This window comes from Culex pipiens, chromosome 1 (genome assembly GCF_016801865.2).
Source record: "Culex pipiens pallens isolate TS chromosome 1, TS_CPP_V2, whole genome shotgun sequence".
Lineage (NCBI taxonomy): Eukaryota > Metazoa > Arthropoda > Insecta > Diptera > Culicidae > Culex > Culex pipiens.
Window position 1 is genome coordinate 130,315,373 of NC_068937.1, and position 25,217 is coordinate 130,340,589.

General features: G+C 36.3%; 1 long non-coding RNA gene across 2 annotated transcripts in view; it reads left to right on the forward strand.

The window, feature by feature from the left end:
• The first annotated feature begins 2,398 nt into the window (after nt 1–2,398).
• LOC120421784 (uncharacterized) overlaps nt 2,399–25,217 on the forward strand; it is a 156,910-nt gene continuing 134,091 nt past the window's right edge. The window contains exons 1-2 of one of the 2 annotated variants that reach the window (XR_008211746.1): nt 2,399–3,109; nt 3,221–3,591. This is a non-coding gene — a long non-coding RNA (uncharacterized LOC120421784). Of the gene's footprint in view, nt 3,110–3,148; nt 3,592–25,217 lie in introns of both variants that reach the window. The other variant, XR_008211745.1, reaches the window with a different exon arrangement.

Sequence of the window (25,217 nt, forward strand, 5' to 3'; positions counted from 1 at the left end):
TTTCCAACTTAAAAATGTGATATCTCAAGAAATATCCAATTTACCCTGAGGTTTTGATTGAATTTAATGTAAAAAACTCTCAGCAATCGATTGCAATTGTCAGTTTTCCCGTAAGTGCTCGTACAAAGGGTTAAAAATGCATTTTAAAGCTTAAATCGCAAAATTTTCATATCTGGCAACACTGTACGTAAATTTTGAGTACGCCATTCGATTCTACGTCAAAAAATCTTCAAATTTGCATACCCAAAAGTTGACTTTTTGTAAACTTATCTCTTAGAAAAATGCATTTCAAAAATGAGGTTTTTCAAAAATCACAGAAAAAGAGGGGGGTACCACGGGCGCGGGGGTGGACCAAATGTTACCAAACTTGGGATTCTTTGTTTTGGGGGCAAAAACAACCCCCATGCCAAATATGAGCAGATTTGGTGAAGGTCGATGTTGGACGCGTGGTCACTTGGGAAGGAATGACCCACCTATATCGTGAAAAACCGAAATTTGAGTATTTTTTCAAAAATACTTAGTTTTGTAAAACAAAGTATTTTTGAAAAAAATGATTTTCTTTAAATTCGAAATGTTAGAAAAAATCTCGATCATTTGATACCCATATTGCGGAAAACAGAAATTTTGAGTATTGTGATAATTTTGAGCATTTTCAAAAAAATTGTTATTACATTCGAAATGTATCGATTACAATAACAATAATTTTGAGTATTTTTTCGAGAAACATGGCATTTTCAAAGTACAGGAAAAATACGTATTTTTGTGAAAATTTTCATGTAATTATAAGTGCACTAGGTAGCAGTGCTGAAAATGTCAGGGGTCCTGACGCGAAAATCGGCGACGCTGACACGAATTTTTGAGATCCATTCACTGAACCGAAAAACTGTGACATAAACAAACCCGGCGCAATCGTGAGTGCTCTAGCTCATTGAGCAGCTGAAATTCGAGTCAGTAGTCGACCAACGCTCATTCGACGTTGCACGCACACACATAAAGAAACAAGTTTTTACACAAAAAGTTCGTATTTATGCGTGGAAATGTAATTTTGAATATAAGTTATAATTGTTTTAAGTGTTTTGCACAGTCTACAACCATTCAACTGTTTGAAAATAGTCAAAATAGTGTTTAAAGAGGATTTTACGAGTCAGTCATATGACACGAATTGAGTGAGTGTAGCTCATTTTTTCACGTCTCTCATTCTCCAGCAGCCGACCGGCAAAAGTCAGGCGGCAGTGGTTGAATAGACACAGTAGGCTTGCAGTCACATGCTAGCAGTGAACTGACATTTTGGTTTGCTTCATGTGAACGCTGGGTTGGAAACTTTTTGCAGGCCTGCTAGGTAGCTTACATCGTCCCGATTCCAAAACACTATAATTTTTTGATGTGTGCATGATTTTACATACGATTATAGCCAATGTCTCCCATATAGCCAAAAACCCATAAGCTTTGTGCTTCAGTTAAGCACTGGACCGTGCTTAACCGAGGCAGCTGAACGAATCAAAACCGGGGCAGTGCGAAACCGAGGCATGCAAAATCGGGTTTTTTGAAAACAAAAAACCAACTTTGATTGAAAATCAACATACCGCAATAAAACTAAACCAAATTCAAAATTAATGAATTTAAATGTTAGTTCAGTTCACCATCAAAAGACGTATCGTCGTTTGTGGATTGCCGCTTAAAATATTAAAAATATCTCACGGATAAAAAATCAACGATTTTACATGTTTTGTTTAATGATTTTTTTTTTGAATAATTAATAAAATCTTTTTCTTTTTCTGAAATTCGACTTCAACTTCCAATACCCGTCTCATTCACTCACCGTCAGCTGATGAGCACTCACACCCGCAGTCTCTCACCGCTCAGCACTCATCCGCACCTACAACTCTCGCTTGAACTCATACGCGGCGCTAGTGTCGCTCAAACACACGTTTTCTAGCAGATAAAAAATAACCCCCTACCCCCCCCCCCACCCCTCTCCTACCTCCCAGCCCCACATCCTTACAAACAATCCATTACAAAACCCTTTCCTCAGAGTGCACGGAGTGACAGCTACGACCTCGCCGTTCCGGCTGCTGCTGAATTCCTTCACTCTCACCCGCGCCAACTGCGCATGTCCCTTTCAGCACAGACTCTCTGAGAGCTATGAAAAGAGAGAGAGAGAAAGCGCTCACGCGCGCGAGAGTGCGTTGCCTACTTTCGGGAGCTTCGCTCCCTGACAGCGCCCTCTCTGGGTGTTGTTGGACAGGTGTCGTCGGTGCAGGTTGGCTCTACAGTAGAGGCCCTACCCGTCCGTCGTCAACTGATGTTTGGTGAGATTCCGGAGCGATGCGAGAGAGAGTGGGAGCTCTCTTCGGGTTTCTTTTTGTCGGGCGACGGTTCCGGTACGGTGGGGTTCGTCCTGGCCACGGCAGTTTCAGCGTGACATCTATGCCCGTCGGATGCGTTGGCGGGTTTTTTTCGGGGGTTTTTTCGGGAGCTCGAACCGTGGAGAAGTTTCGATAGGTGAGGAGGTGCTTTTTTGTATTCGCGCGCGGATTTTACGGATTGTTTTTGCGGCGGGATCGATCCGGGACGAGAGTGACCGCGGTCGAGGATCTTGATCTGGGAAGTTGTGATCGAACGAGTGATTCGCGGTGGGAGTGTTTTTATTGTTCTTTTTTTGTTCCCTCGTACGAAGCGCGCCCATCCTGAGAGGATGAGGATGCTGTGAAGAGTCCGGAGAGGAAGGTCGTCGTCGTCGTCGTCGTCGCGGCCAAGAAGAATGGTTATTAAATCGATGACGTCGGTGTTTCTGGTCCCGGTCAGGTTGAAGGGTTGACATGGTGGTGGATGGATGCTGCTCCACTTGCACGATGATGGCCAATCGCAGGGCCTGTGACGGAGGTTAGGGTTGGGCCCTGAGCCCCCGTGACAGCAGTGTGGTGGAAATCGGCTTGTTGACGACTGAGTGAGCCCGTGCAAGAGTGATGGTCGTCGTGATGGTGTACGATACGATAGTTCTAGCGTACGATACAGTCGATAGGGCTTAATGGTGCATCGGTTGTTCTGTGTTGATACAGGCATCGTACGGTGAACTTCAGCAGTGTGTAAGGGCTTTGTGTGCAACGAGGTTAAGCTACAGTAAACGAGGATTACAAGACCCGCAAAGGCTGCAGCAAACAAAAACAAAAGCTCGGCTGCGCATCGAAGAGGGAGTTGACATCTCGCAAAATTAATTTAGCCGTGATTCGGCAACTCGCCAAGTGTGCTAAAAAGTGTGATGAAAATTGATTGTGTGGCGAAAGCCGAAAGTGCGCGTGTGTGTGTTGTGTGCAACCAAAGAAGAACTCAACGTCCTTGAAGAGTTTGCCGAAACGTGACCAAGTTCTTGGAAGAGTTTTTGCGCCACAAAGTGTCCAGTCATGGGATTTTGCTGGAGCTGTTGAACGGCAAAACTTTTGTTCCGAAGAAATAAACACGGAATACCAACATCATCCTCCGGTCCGGAAATCAACACAAAAGGCCACCGCCGAACAAAAGCGCTGAAAGGCCACACAAACACACGGATTCCGGAAACAACGCAGCCAGGAGCAGCTTTTTTCAAATTAAGCGGTAAAGTTTCGCTCAACACAAGAGTTATAAATACTGATAAACATGTTCAACCCCCACCCCAACTCTGCATCGATTTCCGAACTGGAACTGGGGGTTGGGAGGACTGGCGTTGGCAGTTTGTGTTCGTGCGGGATTTATGCATGTTTGGGATTCACCGCGAAAAAAAAAAACCCCAGCGAAAGCTTACAGAGCTATTGTGTATACACCATGTACACACCCACACGTGGGTGATTTCGAAAGGCTTAGTGGTTTTGGTGTGAGGAGAGCGGTTTAAATCGGTTTGAATGGGAATTATGAGGGCCTTCATAGTAATGATTGCAATTTCAAGTTTTTGCTACAAGAGGTGATTCAACAAACTTTTTTTTCCATATTTAATGATATTGCAACAAGAAAAAAAAACTCATGAGCTTTAATTGATCAATATTCAGAGCAAAGTTCAGAATTGACATTAAGGTTACAGGAATATTGTCAATGTTTCCATTTTATAATATTTTCACTTCATAGTGACCTTGACCTCCAACACTTGTTTGTCATTTTTTGAATTAAAAAACAAATTTTAAATATGCTTAAGATTGCTCATCTACGTAGATGATCAATCTAAAGCATTTATAAAATTATTTTTCTTTGTAAAAAACGACAAAGAAAAAAACTGTTGCTTAAGTCATTTTTGAAAACTTTTCCGATGTATAGGGGAAAAGCCTCTAATGTTGTCAAATCAGAACTTTGACATTCGATTACAGCTAATTAAAAGCGTTGTCAACTAAAATCGAGTGATAAATAGCTCAATAAGACGTGAGCAAGCAAGTTTCTATCAAAAGCTGTGCAACATTAGTTATTTAAAAAGTGAAATTCGGCAAATTGGATGGAGTTAGGAGCGAGTACTTAACCTGCCAAACATAAGAGAATTTCCCCTTCGTACTTAAAAATCATTTGAAAAAAAGATAATTCTCAAAACACTGGTTTTATATGCAACTCATTGATTTATAAAATCACCCTCCAAAAACTACAACTTTTGTTTTGCTTCTGACTACATTACCAAATTCCTTGATTACCTATGTGGTGCTATCTTTTCATCTACCTGCCCAAGTAACATTTTTTCCCAGGAGTTCTACAAGAGCTCTTCAAGATAGCTACAGCATAGCAGTTTGGACCGCGATAAAATAAAATTCTCTTCAAGTAATCTTCCAAACTCCTGAAGAAGTTTTGAAGAGAATTTTACCCTACCGCGGTCCAAACTGCTATGCTGTAGCTATCTTGAAGAGCTCTTGTAGAACTCCTGGAAAAAAATGTTACTTGGGTGTTCAAGTGCTGCCAGATGAGTTTGGAAAAAAATGGATTTTTGAGGGGCTATATAAAAAATTCAGTAACATTCTTCAGTTTTCCCTTTTGTAATTGTAGGACCTCCTACACTGCCCACCATTGAAAAAACGGCTAATATCCACTTTTGGCAAAAACGAGATATTAGCACCAGGCGCGATGTTCCAACGCATCTCCTGGAACTTGAATTTCACTGAAATATTGTTTAGACTTGGCTGCCGATGCAAAAAACCAAACGGCTAATATGCCACTCTTATGGGAAATTGCATTGACGGAGATTTTGTGACAAACACTAAAACGCGTTTTTCTCGGAATACTTGATTTGGCATAATAGCCGAATTTTCAATTATGGGCAGTACATTTGAAATCACTGTATAAGGAATGCTACAATATTTCTGGAATACATGAAAGTTGCTATTATTTAAAACTGAGGTGAAAAGTCACAGATTGTGATTGGATACTCAATATTATTTTTTACTGAATGTACATGGAAAAGAAAATCAGAATTAATATAAATTTAAAAAAAAAGTAACATTCTTCAGTGTGGACGAATCTCTTCGGACTCTTGGGCAAAATTGCTGTCTGGAACACGAACTATAAGCTCATGAGGATTTTGTAGCAGCCAAAAACCGTAGAGCCGTTCAAACATTGCAATATTTCCAAATAATTTTAAATATGTTGGAAAAGGATTCTTCTACACACAATTATAATTCTGTTGAAAAAAATGGTTTGTGTTATGAAGAATCGTCAAACTATTTCGAAGGTGACCCAAATTTTTTCTTTGAATTTTTCTTGTATCAAGGATTCTCAACAGTAGGGTTCCCTATGAAATGACTCCACGCTTCATGATGGTAAAACTTTTTTGAACTCTTTTAAGCCTCTTGGCATGGGTGGGAGGAATTGGTAATATGAAGAAAAAAATTGTTTGCTTATCTGAATACTATTCAACAGCTAAACTTACTAACTTATTCCCAGGAATTGAATTTTAAAGTATTTAAATGTACTTTCGAAATCCATTTTTTTGGGTTTATTTGACTAAAGTCACATTTTGCAAATGAAATGTTCGCTCTACAGCATTGCCTTGGCGTTCTCAATTGCGAGAATCTGACTCGAAAAGTTAAGAAAATTTATACCTTCTCCTGAATTCTAGAAATTCCTGTAAAATTTGAATAATAATCTTGGGAAACGGAAATTTATTTTCTTAGCTTTTCCACGAGTAAAAGTTTTTAAATCTAATATAAAACTGTAATTGGAGACACTTTCTACCTGGAACATTTTCCATTCCGCCCACCATTACAAAAAGCTGTACTATAAAAAATGTGTTGCTTATACATTCGGAGATGCATCTCAAAACACTGGTAATTTACATCCTTTTATGAGTAATTGCAAGTTTTTCAAACAAATTGTGGTGAAACTACAAATAAAATAAAAGAATTTTCAACAATCCAAAAGGTTGCATTCATTGTTACCAGGTCAACATCTGCAAAATCTGTATCGTATCGATTAAAAATCTGGAAAAATCTGGCAGACGAAAATCTAACAATTCTAAAAAGTGAAGGAGAGGAGGAAAAAAACATTTCTAATGTTTTGTAGAATTCAGATGGTTTAACTGATTTTATGGCCTCAAAAATGTTGAATTTTCATTTTCGTTAAGAAAAACACGTTCTTATTATTTTGATTTTCAATAAATTTCGTTCATTTTAATCAAAAAGTTGTTCAAAAAGAGCATAAAGGGAAAAATCTGGCAAAATCTGTCAAAATCTGGCACAGAGAAAGGTGAATCTTTATTCTGGCTGACACTTGAAAAATCTGGCATTCCCAGATTTATCTGGCAACCTGGCAACCCTGAATGACAGTTCCTAAAAGATGTTTTCGGCTGAAGTCAAGAATATAGCTTGGTTAGCAGTTGTCAAGGCAGTTTGTTATCTAAAGTTTTGCGAAATGAATTGTTGAAATAGTGAACATTGGCAAATTAGATGAATGATTTTGTCGGAAAAATGCATTCACTAAGAAACATCCTTAAAAAAAGTTCTAAGGTTGTGGATATCTGAAGCTAATGTTTTTTTTTTTCAAAAAATATACACATGAAATGTTTAGAATTGGCAGTCGATAGATACAACAACCGAAAGACTTCGATACAAGTTTTCAAATGAATAGAACATAATAAACAAACAACAATCAAATAGCCTTCAATATGTTTCCGAGTTTGCCACTTTGGCCAGTTTGGCGCAAACTGCCCACTGAGATTTTTGGCTCGAGCCTCGAGTCGATCTGGCTCGAGATCGAGCCTGAATCGAGTCGAGGCTCGAGCCAAAATTCTCAGTGGGTGATATTGTCCATCTTATTGTCATGTTTTTGCCATTTATATCTCGTTTAATTTGCAACTATTTTTTGACCAATACATTGCATATTAGACTAGTGAAAAGGCAGGATACATGTGGAAAAATGATCAGGTATTGTAACACGACCTATTTGGGGATGTTATTGTTGTTACGTTACTTTATTTCAGCGGTGTGGCCCGCATACCTACAATTAATTATTGTTTTTGCTTTATAGATTTTTGGCACATTTACTACAAATCGAGCTCAAGAAAGAACAAATTAAAGCCCTTCAAGAAGTTTGGTAGTGCTTTTCCTCCGAGAAGTTATAATGCTCCAAAATTATATTACAGTTTTTCCTAACTCCATTAAAGTTTAAAATAGCAGTTTATGCAACAATTTGAAAAAAGAAGATTTTTTCAGCACGAGTGGTATATTTACCCAACTAGGTTCACCGAGCTGGGTAAATACGACGTGTACTGAAAAAAATCAAGTTTTGCAACGAGTTCCATACAACATTTTTGCGATTTCGAAAAACACCCTTTGAATAGAATTATAAGTCCAATGTTTGTGTATTTTGTCAATTAACCGTTTAAACAAAAAAAAGTAGAAAAGTACTACTTTTTAAAAAAAAAGTGCTGAGAAGTTCAACTTTTCGCATTTATTTTGAAAAGTATTACTACAGTCGCCTCTCTGGCTGTCGATCTTCTCGATATCAATATTGCTCCTTCTGTCAATAAATTTTTCAGTTCCTTCAAGTAGCATGCTTTGATTTTTCGTTCTATAATTTGATACCTCCCTCTCTTGACGCTCTTTTCAATGTCGACAACGAGAGAGTCTACTGTGTTCGATTCTCTTGTTTTTGGTACAGAAAAGTAAGCTTTTTCGTTGTTCGAGAATGACAGAAATGTAAGTGATTTCACGACGGAATTGCAAAATAGTAGTTTATGCAACAAGTTGCAAAAAGATTTTTTCAGAACGAGTCGAACATTTATCCAACGAGGTTCACCGAGTTGGATAAATATGACAGTACTGAAAAAAATCTAGTTTTGCAATGAGATCCATACAATTTTTTTTCTGAATCCGAAAACCACCCTTTGGATGGAATTGTTAGTCAAATGTCAATGTATTGAGTCAATCCACCGTTCAAGTCAAAACAATGTTGAAAAGTATTACTTTTCAGCATTTGTTTTGAAAAGTGTTTCTATTAGAGAAAAGAAGGCTGTTTCGGCGTTCAAGAATGACAGGAAAAGTAAGAAGTTTCATACATTGGTTTTTTTCGAATGTGTTCTTTAATATGGAAATTTTAAGCTTCAAGTGCTTTTTAAGTTATCAGGTTACTTTTTTTAATGACTTTACTACAAGTCAGCATATTTATTTTTAAAATTTAATAGCATATATTTTTCTTGTATTGTAGATTCAAAATGAAAAAAAAAAATTAACAAATCAAAATCATGTATAAAAAAACGTCATATCACTCTGTTACACCATTAATTTTGCCACATCAATGAATCGGCAAATTGACAAAAAAAAAAAACAATTCAATTTGATAACGCAATTGCATACCGCCAGGCGCAATCTGCAGCGCCTGAAGGTATGCACTATTTGCGCGATAGCGGTTGTAATCCTGCAAGTAAATGTTTTCGCTTTGATGGGTTGGTGTTTATAGCGCAACATTTCAAAACTCCAATAAATAAACGTGAGTGCTACGCCCGGGGGGGCTCGCTCACTGTTGCATACACAGTAAAAAAAATCATGGTAAAATTTCATCTAAAAAGGAGTACATCTTTTATGTCAGAAAAAAACTTAAATTTTACCTCTAATAATGTGTAAATTTACATCTGGCAGACGCTATGAAAAAATATCTGTAATCCCATAAAAATATCAAACCGGCGATAGTTATATTTAGCTTACTAAGTCCGCGCCCCAACCCGCACGGCCATCTCGCCGCTGTGCAAATAGAATGAACAAAGCCAATGTAGCTCTATGTGTTCCGTACATTGTATACTTTATTTACTGCATATAGGGTACATATACGATATACGAGATACGTAGAGGTACATTGGTTTTGATCGTCCAGATTTCACAGCGGCGAGATGGCCGTGCGGGTTGGGGCGCGGACTTAGTAAGCTAGATATAACTATCGCCGGTTTGATATTTTTTTGGGATTACAGATATTTTTTCTTAGCGTCTGCCAGATGTAAATTTACACATTATTAGTGGTAAAATTAAAGCTTTTTTCTGACATAAAAGATGTACCCCTTTTTAGATAAAATTTTACCATGTTTTTTTTACTGTGTATTACAGCGAACAGATTAATTAGACCCGGTACGTTTGAAGTGTTTGTCGATATGCTTTGAATCAACAGTATTCTATTAGCTCTGACGTTTACACAGTACGGTGCAGCGATCAACGAGGATTGTATATTTGTTTTAAATATGATTAATAGGAAACACAATCTGCACAAACATTTACGATTAATTGCAGATATGATGTAATTATTGGCATGAAAGCTTATTGTGAAGTTTGAATATAACATCATCTTTAATACACATTTTTTTCTCCAAGAAATTCTCAAATTTCATTTCGCCTAAATGAAGCATCTTTCATGGCACGGAAAAGCCTTTTCCACCTTTCATGTCGACGGGTCGTCGTCCTTGCTCCCGGAAGACGCGGGTGTGGTGTGCGCGCTTCGTGATAGACAATATCACACGAATTTTATCTATTTAACGTTTCGCGAGGGGGTGGTGGGGTGAAGTATGTGTGTGATTGATGCTGCAGCAAACTGCCTGTGTCATGATTCATTGTCTTTCCGCGTAAGCCCCGCGTCACACATACACGCTTTTACACGTAGTCACATTTAAATTTTTCACGTGCACATGAAAAAGATATGGCTCGTTTCGTTGTTAATGAACATGGCAAACACTCACGTGACAATCATGAAAGTGGTGAATTGTTTGAACAATGAGGCTGCACACAGTAATGCTAAGTCGTTTTTAATGGGTTCCCTTTTTTTGCGTCGTAGAATATCCTTAAGGGGAACATTACAGCTTAGGGAAATTGATTGAGATGACAACGTAATTATTGCTCTCGTGAGATGAAAGATTCCAGCTTTACAGTTACGCAATAAAAAACATTTCTTAGAACTTTGTAAATAAATGCATTTCTGGCATTTAGAAAGCAACATGTGGGCATATTCCAATGCATAATAAACTATTCTGGCACGTGTTTCTCACACAAAATATACCACAATGTCATTCAGTGACATACTCAAAGCCGGCACTTCCTTCCATCAGGTCGGTCCAGATCTTCCGAGAAGGCGACCACCACTGGCTGAGACAAATTCCTGCCACAAATGTACAACATTCATCAAACGGAGCACTTGGTCGTCCCTGGTCGAGAAACGGGAATTCGAGCAGCGTTTGAGCCTGATGGTAGACTACGGTCATGTTTTAATTAAAGTGGGAAAATGTCGCACATCGCATCACACAAGACTGAGCTTGTTCGGGGGGTCACACGGCGGCCAGGAAGTGGGCCGCCTCCTGGAAATGACTATTATTGATGTTTCGCATGTGCGATTCCACGCAGCTTCAGTCGTACTATGCTACCTCTGGCATGGTGCGGGAAGTGGCAATATCTGGTGATGACCTGGAATTGGCGTTGGCCTGATGGCCGTGGAGAAATGCCGGCAAAATGAGTAGCAGCAGATGGTGCTCGATTGGTGCATATATTTAGCTATCTGCAAATTTGTGGCATGCTTTGTTATTATTTCCAATATTTTGAAGTGGAATCAGCTGGTGATGGATTAGGTTTGGGCTCTGTATGAGCATACTCAAGGCATTTCGTGACACATGTGGTAAATTGGGACAACTTTTTTCAACAATTTCTTGCTTGGGAAAGAACAGATTAATTGTCAATGAATTTTCAATTTTCAACATTTTTTTTTTTGCAATAGCATTGAGGAACTCCTTACTTTTCCTGTAAAACTCGAATGACAAAACGGACTGCTTCTTAACTAATCTTCTTTTTATAAACTAGAAATGCAGTTACTATTCTCAATGCAACATAAAGAAGAAATGAAAATACTGTTCAGGTTGACCAAGAATAGAATCAACAGTTTGATGTGACCGCCAAGTACTTGGTTATTCAAGAAAGATATTGTCAAGTACCAGGCACCTACATTATCCTATGGAAGTTTAAGAAATGTTCAGTTCACTAGCTTTTTTCAATTTTTACTCGATCTTATAATTTGTATTTTTCGAATTGGATGAAACTTTGTGAATTGGTATTGTTATGTCCTAAGCAACAATTTTTAATAATAAGTTTCTCGATCCAAACTTCCAAACAAACTTTGGGGCTGTTCAAACAAAAGTTTTATAAGGATATTTGATAATCTGTATCTTGAGAAGGAACTTTTTTTTTCGACAAATTTATAGACTTTAAAAAACACATGCTTTACACGGCGTGTTTTCTAGAACAACCTTATCAGGAAAAAATAGTCATCGCTACTTTCAAATGTGTGTTATAGGAAATTTTCTCAGCTTTGCAATGCTTCTAAGAGCGAAATGTTTCATCGGGAAATTCCTGAGATATCTTTATTTTAAGTTTTTTGTTTTAAAATCCTTCATCAATTATTGAAAACCTTTTTAAAACAGTTCATAAAACTAGTCAAAAGATGTGTTTTATGTGTCATTTACTCATAAAAATGTGCAAAATAAGACAAGAAACAAATTTGTAGAAGGTTGCAAATCGCTTAGCATTTTGAAAAGTATATTTAACTGAGTTTTTAATTTGTGAGATTTATTCAGTAATAAAAATCATAAAACTGTATTTAAATGAAAATTTTACAAGAATTATTTGAAAATGAACCGAAATGAAATGAAATAAAAATTTTACAAGATGCTTAAAAAGTCATATTTTCTTGAGCATAAATCAAAAAAAAAATTTATGTTTTACTGTTGAAAATGCATTTGAAAGAAACAATAAAATTCGTATGTTTCAACTGAGAATGTTGAAAACAATTCCAAAAAAAAATTTGCTTGAAACAAAAATAAAATATTCATTTGAAAAAAAAAAATCAATCAGAAGCCTCCATTACAAGCTATTTGACCAAATTTCAAGGATACTTGTAAAACGTTTAAAACAGATTAGACTTGTATAATATTGCTGATTCCTTGATCATTTCATACAAAAACAACTAAAAAAGACCTTTCACACTCATGAAAAGTATTTACCCTGAAACATGTTTTGGTATCCATGCAACTGGTTAATGTTTGGTTGACGAAATATGATATTTATTCATAAAAATCTAATAACCCTTAACAATCTCACAATTGAAAAAAAAATCGGTTGTATCAGCTAAATCCAAGCTAAATCAGAGCAGACGGCTGATATTTGTACACAAAAATTATCTTATAATATAATAATTCTAGTAAACATACATTTTAATACAATTTCTAATTTTAATTTCTGAATAAATCCCACACATTCAAAATCTCGGTTAAAACTTAATTTTTAAAATGTTTAGCGATTTGCAACCTTCTACAAATTTGTTTCTTGTCTTATTTTGCACATTTTTATGAGTAAACGACACATAAAACACATCATTTGACTGGTTTTCTGAACTGTTTTTAAAAAGTTTTCAATGAATGATGAAGGATTTTAAAACAAAAAACTTAAAATAAAGATATCTCAGCAATTTCCCGATAAAACAACGAACCGTTTTTTAACTTTGTTTCGTTTTTTTATACTTTTTTTTTAATTCGGAATGTTCTAACAACAGTTTATCATGAAATTCGAAGGTTTTTTTTTTAAAGCAAAAATTTATTTTTCTTAATTTTTGAAAGATTTATTTAGTTTTGTAATAATTTATTTGAAATTCAGAGATGCAATATTCCTCAGTTAAAAATTCTCAGTTATAAATCATTTAAGCAATAAACAAGAAATAAATGGGAAAAAATATTTGCATTGAGTAAATTAATTCATTTAAAGCAAATTACTGCAAAAAAATGCCAAACTAAAGCTGGAGTCATTTTTTTTTTGCAAATATTTAAGCAATGTGAAAAAATGGAACACAATCATTACTTTAAGCCGGTTATTATCGTTGAAATCGATTTTTTTTATTTAAATTGGGGTTTTATTAGCAATGTTGTTGTGTAGTGTTCACTGAAATTTTATATAGAAGCTTAGTTAAAAATAAATAAAAATAAATAATAAATAATTATGCAAAAAGTTGTGACAAATGCATGCCATCATTATCGTCAAATATTCATCAGGACTTTTATGGTCTTGAAATTCATTCTTAAGTAACTTTTTTTATTTCTTTTTGCTAAGTACGAATTCAGCGAAATTAATTTGTAAAGTATGCTAGGGATTCCCGACATTTCCCGACTTGTTGATAAAAAATCACAAATTCCCAACTGTTTTTTTTTGCGAATTTAGGCAAATTTCCCGATTTTTAGACTTGGCTGGCGACACTGATACTGTGTTTTGATGAAACTTTCAACATTAACAGCATTATTTATATTATCCCACTCCACACTTATCATACAAAATAATTTCACGGGTTGCTGATTTCAATCATTGTGGGACTAATTTTGCCTTAATCTGAAATTCAGCTTTCATTTTCGTTTTTTTTTGTATTATGTTGGACCAATCTTTGACATTCATTTAAGCAGATTGACTGAAAATGTGAATAAATTTTGTATAGTTTTGGCTAATTATCAGCAAATATTTACGGATTTTTCCCCGGTATATTTATTGTATGCCTAAAAAGTACCTTAAAAACAGTAATCAAATTCAATCCCATTACTAGGGCGTCCATTTTTAAATTACGTCAATGAACTGCACCGTTTTTGAGCACTTCAGGTTTTACTGAAAAAATCGTTATTCTCAGAATTTGATTTTCCTTTGTTTATTTTTCAACAGCTCTTATATTTTTCCGTATTTAGGCCGTTGCAAATATTTTTTGAAGTTTATGTCCCTCGGCTCTGACCAAAGCCGAGGGGAGAGAGGGGGGGCCAAAAAAATAAAAAAAATATAAAAATTGAAATTACAAGCCTAGGTTTCAACATTTGGATGAAAAAAGTGTTTCAAAATGCATTTTACAGGCGTACAGTTGCTTTCCAATCATTAGTTTTGAAAATATCGAGGTATCGAAGTATTTTTTTTTTTTCGCAAAAAAAAACTTTTGTTTTCAAAGGAGTTCAAACATGCTAAATATGATTATGAATGCGGGAAAATGCATTTTAACTGGTTTTCAGTTGATTAAACTTTAATTTTCATTAAAATTTTGATGGTTTTCGAAAAAATATTTTTTTTGCCCCCTGATTATTCAGGCCAACTTTGAAGGGGGGGGGGGGGCGACAAAAACTTTGAAAAATATTTGCAACGGCCTTATTTCAAAAAATATGAAAAATATTTTTTTTTATTTCGACCATCATGTCTGTTTCTGATTAAAAATAGTATTTTAATTATTCTGATCGTTTTCACAAATGTAAAAGTGATGCCTCAAAACGTTTATTAGAGTAAGCTTCAGGAAGTGTTTCCCCGGCATGTCTATAGTATACTAATTCCCCTCCTCCCAGACAGAAATTGGTGAGGATTAAGTGCCACAATAATTGTCCTTACCCCCATGGGGCGGGGAGGGAAAAGCTTGACGCGGAATGATGCCTTTCACCGTGTGTTCAATTGAACGATTATATGACACACCCCCCAGAAGAGGGAGGGAGGGACGTAAAACTTTTGTCATCAACTATAGAACATGCACACACATTTGTACATTCCACGTATAGAACACGTGGCAATCGTTTCCGGGGCACCATCTGGCAAGTGATAATCATTGTCATTAGCGGAGAGTCGCCGCGGGACGATAATAATGGAATAGGTCTAGCGGAGGGGTGAAATGTTTCAAAAGGGCTTGTTAGTAATAAATGTTTGAAGAATTTGAAGGTAGTTTCAATCGAACTGACTTTCCTGACTGTCTTTTGTTAGAAATGCTTTAAGAACTTGATTAATCTCACGTTTTTCTTTATTTTTTACAATAATTTAAACTTTTTGAAATATGTTTTCCCAATTCGAAAATGGTCAAAAATTGAGAGCAAATTAAGCTTCCGGGGATGGTTTTGTGACCATTCGCCAAATCACTCGAAATAGCATTTTCACCAATGCTAATGCTTGACGACAGATTAGTTAGCAAGCATATTTGAGTCATCAAAGCCGTCGTGACAGATGGTTTAGCAATCCGGATCGATTAATAATTGCAGTGAAATCATGTTGGCTTGAAAATTATTAGGTATGCTGAATCTGACCCGAATCTGAACGAAAAGAAACTAAATATAACGTATTCTTAAGCATCAATTTGTATAATTTATTCCTCGCAAAAAGCGCCGATTGCCACCACATCCTTTTTTGGCAAATCCCGAAATTATGACCGCACTGTCCCTTAAACCGGGTGGCGGTACTGAAAAGATGTCACATCTTAAGCTAAACATCCTTCCTGCTTGCCTTTCCGTCGGCAGATTTGCTTCATTCATCATCAACTAATTAGCAGGACAGTAAAAAAAAAAAACAGCACAAACCGAGCAGGGCCCGTCATCAAGCTTTTTATTGTCCAAAAACTGTCCGGAAGTTCGTCAACGGAGCGAAAAAAAATAGGACAGACCAAGCTTCCTGTTTATTAAGTAAGCAAATTTTAGCCTTTTGGTAACTTGATCACGTTTCGCACTGCTGTTGGCATCTACATTGTGGAAAATGTTGCAAATTTTGAACTTTATTTTGTTCTGTTTCAACTTCTTTCATTTGATCTCATATTTGCTGTTATTTTTGTGTCTTTGCATTACTTAACTTCAATGTTACCCTCCAGCTTCCACAACTGTAACATAAAAATAAAAGACAACCACCCTCAAATTTCCCCTTCATCTCGACCCCACCCAAGTAATATTCAAATGAAATCCTAATTAAAGCAAAACACGTCCTGCGTCGGCAGTTTCGTTGCCTTTGGGGGTGGACCTCTCGTCCGAAGAGTTACTCGGAAAATTCAAGTAGTCAGTATCATTGTGTCCCTGCTCAGACCACACCCCAGAATTTTCCCTCTTCCACCAAGAGCTTCGAAGAGGGAGCTGATGCTGATGACGGGGCAACGAAAAAGCCATCTCTAGTGGAGCTTGAAGGACGTGGGGTGGAACGTTGAGTAGTGTTAGCTGTCTGGTGCGTAGTCCTGCGTCATTCTTCGAAGGGTTGATTGAAACATTGAAGGTCAGTTTGTGGCACTTTGGTGATGAACTTCAATTTTATAGTGTGGTTTAAAATTAAAAACTATGAAAAAAAGTCGAGTTAAAAATAAACTCAAGAATTTGCAAAAAGTTCGACGTAAAGCATCCAATCGCAAAGCAGTTTTTAACTTGCAGGGTGGGAAACTTTACGATGTTTTTGAGACTGGGTCTGGCCGACTAAATCAGCCATAAAAGTTATTTTTTCTCTCCTTAACGGGTGCTGGCTTTAAGTATTGCCTAAACAGAAAGGGTGGGAAGACTGATTTTGGTACAGATAAGGCTTAGAACAAGCTTCAACAAGACTTCAAAAATGTACTTTTTTAATAAGAAAATAAAATAAAATTTCAATAAGAAAATATATAAGGAACTCATGAAGAAATCATTGATATCTCATAAAAAATTAATTTATCAATTGATAGAATCAATGAAGTTTTGGATTACTCAGCAAAATTTTACATAATTTGACAAATTTAGCAGGAATCAGCCAGCAAACCACACTATGGCTGCAGTCAAGATTTTAAAATTTTAATTATAAAAGATCGTAGCAAAAAGTTATCAAAGACAAACTTGTAGGAAATTGGCGAGCTTTTTGAGAAAATACACTGAAGTAAAAAAACACGCCACTTCTATGAAACTTCTCAATTTTTAAGCTTAAAAGTATGGTGATGTCACGATACATTTTCGTTCAAAATTATTAACGAAATAGCCTAAGATGTTACAAACAGACTCACGAAAAATGCAGGATGGTATGTCTCTCCTCAAAAATTACAAAAATCATTTACTAAAACTTTTTTTTTCGATAAGTGGTTACGTCACAACCAATAGAGGAATCGATTCTCCAGGCAGAATGAACTTTTTTTTCACAAAAATATGATTTTCCAAAATTTCTTATGTTTGAATTTTTTTGGAATTTTTAACTTTGAGATTTTTTTTTTAGATAGATGTTATTTCAAGAAGTTAAGAAATTTTCTTTTAATTACGTTCATGAAACATTGAAGTTTTCTGATTACAGCGGATAAAAGAAAAACAGTTGAGAAAATTGAAGTTTTTAAAGTCTCACCCAATTTTGAAATCAAGGTTAACATTTCAAAAAGGCGGAATATTGAATATTTGCGCCATGTAAAATTTTAGTCTTCATTCCAAATTTTCAGAATGTTTTTTCGAACGATTAGAAAGTTTTACAAATGTTTCATTTTTAACACAGAAAATTGGACGAAAAGTTGTTGAGATATTGGCAGTGTTGTTATTATCGCGCTCTCGCGAGAAAATTTCCTCTCTCTTGAGTTCTCGCCGCGAGTCTCGAGCTGCTGAGAGAAACTCACCGATTGCCCGTGCTTTCCTCTGCTCGTGAACGGGCTTTCTCACGCGTGTTAGAAACGAACAAATAACAACACAGCGATTGAAGTTACACCTCTATACCATCACCTGGTTCATATTCATAAGCCTGATAAACAAATTGCTAACTTGGGACGAACGGCTAGCACGAGGCGCTCGCGAGCGCTCGCGGCGAGAGCGAGAACGCGAACGAAAATGCGAGCGCGAGCAAGAAGAGAAAAGTACTACAAGTTCTCTCCCTCGTTCGCGAGTGAGAAATGCTTTCCTTCTTCTCACTCGAATTCCAACAATGGATATTGGCGTTAGAAAATGGGAAACCGGCGTAACTTACACAGCAAATTCTGATGTTCGTTTTCAGTTAATATTTACTGAAAACTGCACTACTGAAATTTTTAGTTAGTTTTCGCTGAATTTCAGTTAAAATTTGTATGAAGCTGTCAAAGTTTGCTGAAATCTCAGCAAGTTTTCATTTACTGAAAATTTCGGTAGTGCAGATTTCAGTAAATTTTATTGAATTCAGTAATGCGAAATTGGTGTGTAGCAAAAAAGTATTTCCGAATTTTTTGTATTTTTGTTGGACCATATGTTCGATAACTACAAAAATATGTATTTTTAAAAGACTTTCACTACTCCAAACTCTAGCATGACATATGAAAAAGCTTAAAAACTAAAAATAATATGATTTTTTGGAAATTTTACATTTAGTAATAAAAAGTGAATAAAAATCGGTGAAAAAATCGACCATATGTTCAAATATTCATATACTCATTTTGTATGACCAGTTCCCCAAATTAATTGAAGTATTGTATGGAAAAATTAAAGATGCAAAATTGATTATTTTGTCAAAAGAAATCCAAATCTAAAACCACAAAGAATAGTCGATCTGTGAAAAAAGGACAGACTCGTTCCAACAAATAATAAATATTTTCGTGAATTCTTTTAAATTTTTGAAATTTTTGCACAGTCGCATAACTGTAACAAAATTAGATAAGTTTGTTACTCATTTTACTTGAAGTTAAGGGGTTACATACATGAAAATCGCCAAAAATGGCAGAGGTTGTTATGAGCACACAATTAAACTTTTTTTATAACCTGTTTTGAAGACAATAAAATATACATTTTCATTTAATAACAAAACAAATTTAAAGACATTCGGTTGTATCATTGCCGAGATATAGCTATTTGAAGCTGCTTTGACCAAATCGGCTCGAAATTTAGGTAAAGTGCATGACAAAGGCCGATTTCCAAAAATTTTTTTGGAAAAAAAGATAATATTTTTATGTTTTTCATATCAAAAATGGCTAGTTTTTGATTTTTGTATTTAATGAAAATGCAAAATTTTGAAATCGGACTTCGTCATGCACACGAGATATGTCTAGGTGGGAAAAGTTATCCCACAGATGGTTATCCCGGGAATAATTTATAGCGCTATGGCGGCCATCTTTATGGCATGCGGGATAATTTGTCATGGTTATCCCAGGAACATTTTTTAAGAGAGATTCCAAAACTTAAAAAAAAACGAACAATTAACATTACCTGGACATGTTTCTTGGCAAAATTTATTGCCCTACATTCCTGGAGTATGAAAATTTGGATGTGAATGAAAAAAAATCCAGGAATATTGTAATATCAAATATTTTAATTCAAATATTTAATAAATTTAAAAATCCTTCTGGGATGGGACTCTGGGTCATCTCCTGGACATGTTCCTGGGCAAAACATGTTGCCCTACATTCCTGGAGCATAAAAATACAACTTGGCATGAGGCCATGTGGAGGAAAAAAATTCCAGAAATATTTGAACTTCAAATAATTTAATTCAAATATTCCATAAATTTGAAAATCCTTCTAGGATGGGACTCTGGGTCATTTCCTGGACATGTTCCTGGGCAGAACTTGTTGCCCTACATTCCTTGAGCATAAAAATACAACTTGGCATGAGGCCATGTGGAGGAAAAAAATTCCAGAAATATTTGAACTTCAAATATTTTAATTCAAATATTCCATAAATTTGAAAATCCTTCTAGGATAGGACTCTGGGTCATTTCCTGGGCATGTATTTAGGCGAAACTTAGTGCCCTACATTCCTTGAGCAAAACTTGAATAACAAAACAAAATTGATGAAATACAAACAACTAAGCGTTCTAACTTAACGATACATAGTTTGAACAATGAGTTCTGGAGGGGTATTTTGGAGGGGTATTTTGGAGGGTTATTCGAAGGGAAATAGTCAAGGTTTCGTTAAACAAATTTTAGTGTCATTTCATAAGGATCACTTATTGACTTTTGTTGAGCTCTTGTGATATTGATTGTATAAGGTCATCTGAACAATTGTTGTTAACTGTTTATAGGTGGTCAAAAATCAATGAAATTTAAGAACATGAGAAATTGATTAATTTGTACAAGTACATTAGAATGGCTCGAGATGGTCGATTTATCAGAACATGTTTTATTCGGTTGCTTTTAGTCCCCTAAACAACTCCCCGAAATTTGGGAGCGATTGGTTGCGTTTACACTTTGCGCATTGCATTTCAATTTTGTATGGGAATTAGTATGGGAAAACCCTCTTTTTTACATTTTGATTCTTATCATTTTTATTTTCCACTAAAGTTTTCAAACCAATTCAATAGCGTTAAAATTGAGAAAATTCTCTAAAACTTTCTCGAAGAAAGTATTGTGCAATCTTGCTCCTGAACAATTCTCTACGAAATCGGTCTTTTTTCTTAAATTTTAATTTTTATATTTTTTAATCCGACTGAAACTTTTTTGGTGCCTTCGGTATGCCCAAAGAAGCCATTTGGCATCATTAGTTTGTCCATATAATTTTCCATACAATTTGGCAGCTGTCCATACAAAAATGATGAATGAAAATTCAAAAATCTGTATCTTTTGAAGGAATTTTTTGATCGATTTGGTGTCTTCGGCAAAGTTGTAGGTATGGATACGGACTACACTGGAAAAAAATTATACACGGTAAAAAAAAATTTGGTGATTTTTTATTTAACTTTTTGTCACTAAAACTTGATTTGCAAAAAAACACTATTTTTATTTTTTTTTTGTGCAAAAAATCTTTGAGCGAGTTATGAATTTTTGAATCAATACTGATTTTTTCAAAAAATCGAAATATTGGTCGCAAAAATTTTTCAACTTAATTTTTCGTTGTAAAGTCAAATTTGCAATCAAAAAGTACTCTAGTGAAATTTTGATAAAGTTCACCGTTTTCAAGTTAAGTCCATTTTAAGGTGACTTTTTTGAAAACATTTTTGAAAACCAAACAAGTTTCAGTCGGATTAAAAAATACAAAAAAAATCGAATGACCGAAATCTGGGGAAACTGCTCTCCTGTCAAAAAATACAGCGTCATCAAAACTCGTCTAAAACGTGATTTCCGAGTAAAAAACACGTTTTAGACGAGTTTTGAGGACGCTGTATCTTTTGACAGGAGCAAGATAGCGCAATACTTTCTTCGAGAAAGTTTTAAAGAATTTTCTCAATTTTAACGCTATTGTGATAAAATGATAAATGATAAAAATCAAAATGTAAGACAGTTTTTTCATACTAAATCCCATACAAAATTGAAATGCAATGCCTATCGCTCCCAAATTTTAGGGGGTTGTTTTGAGGCCCAAAAGGCATCAAAAAAACTTTGTTCTGGTTTGATTTGATCATTTTTGAATTTTTCCATATAACGACGAGCCAGTCTAATGTACATGCCGTTGCTTTAAAAAATACACTTTGTTGTTTATCTTTGTGGAAATAGTCTAAGAAGTTGCATAAAGGCTCCCTGCTTTAAGAAAATCAAACCGCTGTATCTTCACAAGGATTAAACTTGATTTGTATGTAAAATTGTCTTTTAGACCACTTTTCACACAAACTGTTTTAATAAATGATTTTTGTGTGTGTGTTTTTTCTTTTTTTTTTCAGGGGAGACATACCATCCAACACTTTTCGCGAAGCTTTTTGCAGCATCTGATGCTATTTCCACATTAAATTTTAGCAAAAAAAATCGTTCTTTTTCGAATGTCCGGAGTTTGATTATTCGATGGTTTAGAGATTTCGGATAATCGAATCATGAATTTTTTTTTATTTTCTAAATTTTAACATTAAATTTGAGCTCTGTGCAACATTTTTGTCAAATTTGATTGGTTGATTGCCTATTAAGTTACCAAATACATTTTCTCAAAATTTCTTCCCGCCATTTTGGCCGCCATCTTGGATATTCAAGAAGCTCCAAATTACACCTCAAAACTGAAATAATTACTATTTCACTACTATTAGTTACCCTGCAACCAAAAAATTCTTAAAAATTGAATAACAAAACAAAATTGATGAAAAACAAACAACTAAGCGAAATTTGGGGCAACAAGTTTTGCCTAAATACTTGTCCAGAAAATGACCCAGAGTCCCATCCTAGAAGGATTTTCAAATTTATGGAATATTTGAATTAAAATATTTGAAGTTCAAATATTTCTGGAATTTTTTTCCTCCACATGGCCTCATGCCAAGTTGTATTTTTATGCTCCAGGAATGTAGGGCAACATGTTTTGCCCAGGAACATGTCCAGGAGATGACCCAGAGTCCCATCCCAGAAGGATTTTTAAATTTATTAAATATTTGAATTAAAATATTTGATGTTACAATATTCCTGGATTTTTTTTCATTCACATCCAAATTTTCATACTCCAGGAATGTAGGGCAATAAATTTTGCCAAGAAACATGTCCAGGTAATGTTAATTGTTCGTTTTTTTTTTAAATTTTGGAATCTCTCTTAAAAATTGTTCCTGGGATAACCATGACAAGTTATCCCGCATGCCATAAAGATGGCCGCCATAGCGCTATAAATTATTCCCGGGATAACCATCTGTGGGATAACTCTTCCCACCTGATATGTCTTGGGAGTCTTCACCCAAAATTTAAGCCAATTTGGTCCACCCCATCTCGAGATATCGTGGCACCAGTAAATAAACTTGGTGTTCAGATAAAAACGCTCACAAAGTTTGACAGTTCGCTTTGCGCATGGCAAAATTTTAAGCTTAAATCGTCTCTTACTCACTTCAATCATGAAATATTTTTATGAAACTTTCAGGAGTGATTGAAAATCATCTATTAAGCGGATTTAAAAAAATTCTGCTTTATGAAATTTTGAGATTTTTCACATGTATGTAACCCCTTAATAAAAATAAGCTTGAAACCTAAAGTAATTTTTCAAACCTTCCAATGCACCATAGATTTCTAAATTCTGAAGTTAGTATGAACATTGAAAAAGTAAGCGAGAAATAAAAAAATATAATTTTATTTTTATCAAAACTACTTCTTTCAAAAAAGATTCTTATTTTTTTTTAATTTTAAGAAGTTCATTCAGGAAATTCAGAAAAAAACGATTTTTGAGCATAATTTGAAAAAATCTAAAATCCAACAAACCTTCAATCACCCTCCTCCCATCCATCTCATCGACCGTGAAAACTTTCTGCGGGTTTTTCTTCACTCTATCCAGAACGGGGGAAAAGGGTCGAGAGGGGGCCGGCCATTTCCTTCCCGTTTATTGCGCCTCAGTGGGTCATAAAATGGCGGCACACCTGCCACGCCACGTCCGCCGGAATCCGGAATCCACCCATCACCCGTCTGGGCACTCAACTCTTTCTCGGACAAAACTTTCCGGATTGGAGTTAAATTTGGATTAAGGTCACCTTCTGGCGGGCTGATTTTTCGCACACCTGGAAGAGGACTTTGCTGGGTTTAAAGGGTTGAGTGGATTGAAGAGGATTGTTTCTACAAATTTCATTTTATAAGAAAGTTTACAAGTCCCCTTATCTGTGACGGGTCTTCACCGTCTAAACAGAAAATCAATTTTCATCCAGGTTAGGATTAGGTTCCATTTTCGCGGTCTACTCTACAATCAGCTGCGGGTTCCCGGCATCGCCGGCTAATAAGATAGAGCAACTGTATGCAGGTCTCTGGTGTGGGTTGCCGGCCCTCATCAGCAAAGGCAGAGGAGATTTGCCGGCCTAATCCGGCCATCATCGCGTGTTTAGCCGGCGAGCAGCTCTTTATTAGCGAGCAGTGGCAGTCACGGAGGATTCGTCCACAGTGTCCTGGGACTACCCGATGCGATGAAGATGTGTCTTTTCACGCGGTGTGGCCGTTGCTGCGGTTGTCATCGGGTACAGTGGTTGACGGAACGAAGGTAACGAGGTTGATGTCTTCGTTCTTTTTAGGTTTTTGAGATAACTCACAAGATAGTGTTACAAGACAGTTTCACAAGACAGTGTCACAAGACAGTGTCACAAGACAGTGTCACAAGACAGTGTCACAAGACAGTGTCACAAGACAGTGTCACAAGACAGTGTCACAAGACAGTGTCACAAGACAGTGTCACAAGACAGTGTCACAAGACAGTGTCACAAGACAGTGTCACAAGACAGTGTCACAAGACAGTGTCACAAGACAGTGTCACAAGACAGTGTCACAAGACAGTGTCACAAGACAGTGTCACAAGACAGCGTTACAAGACAGTGTCACAAGACAGTGTCACAATAATGTCACAAGACAGTGTCACAAGACAGTGTCACAAGACAATGTCACAAGACAGAGTCAGAAGATTGCATCTCAAGAAAACGTTACAAGATAGTGTCTCAAAGAATGTCTCTAGACAGTGTCACAAGACTGCGTCACAAAACGGTGTCTCAAGGTGTTGTCAAAAGATAGCCTCACAAGATAACGAAAACATATCTAACCTGAACATATCTTTGACCAGTACTGTAGCGCCTCCCGGGACACGGAATCACCTGATGGTTAGAGCCTAGAACATTGCTTGCGAAAATTGAAGAAATATCAAGTTTCAACGACATCGAACGCAAATGAGACGCGGGATTAGGGTAAGATTTTCACAGGATTTTCTCTGTGTCCTGTTGTGTAGGCCAGAACACCGAAATTTCCTTTAATTTTGTCACGCCCAAATTTAGCAATAAGGAAGACCTCATTGGCAAGGTATTAACCGGATTTCCAGAAGAAATACGACAGCTTTCGTACCCTTATCTATCAACTAGTCAACGCGAAAAGCGTTGTGTGCTCTAGGGGCAAACCGCAAAACCCGTAACGGGGCTGGCAAGCCCGCAGTGACGACGACTCGCTGATGATCTGCGCCAGCATCAACTTCAGTGAGTTCACTATTGGGTACGGTTTTGCGAAAAACACGAACCGCAGATTCACTGCCACGTGGCGCAAAAAAACGCCACTACATTCCGCGGCAAAACCGGAAGGCACACACACACACACAGCTCGTCACACAAAAGACGCAAAATGTGACACATGAAATCCGACATAAATCCGAGCGAGCACCGGGGCTTTTTCATCCCCCTGGGAACACGGCACTGGACAGTGGTGCT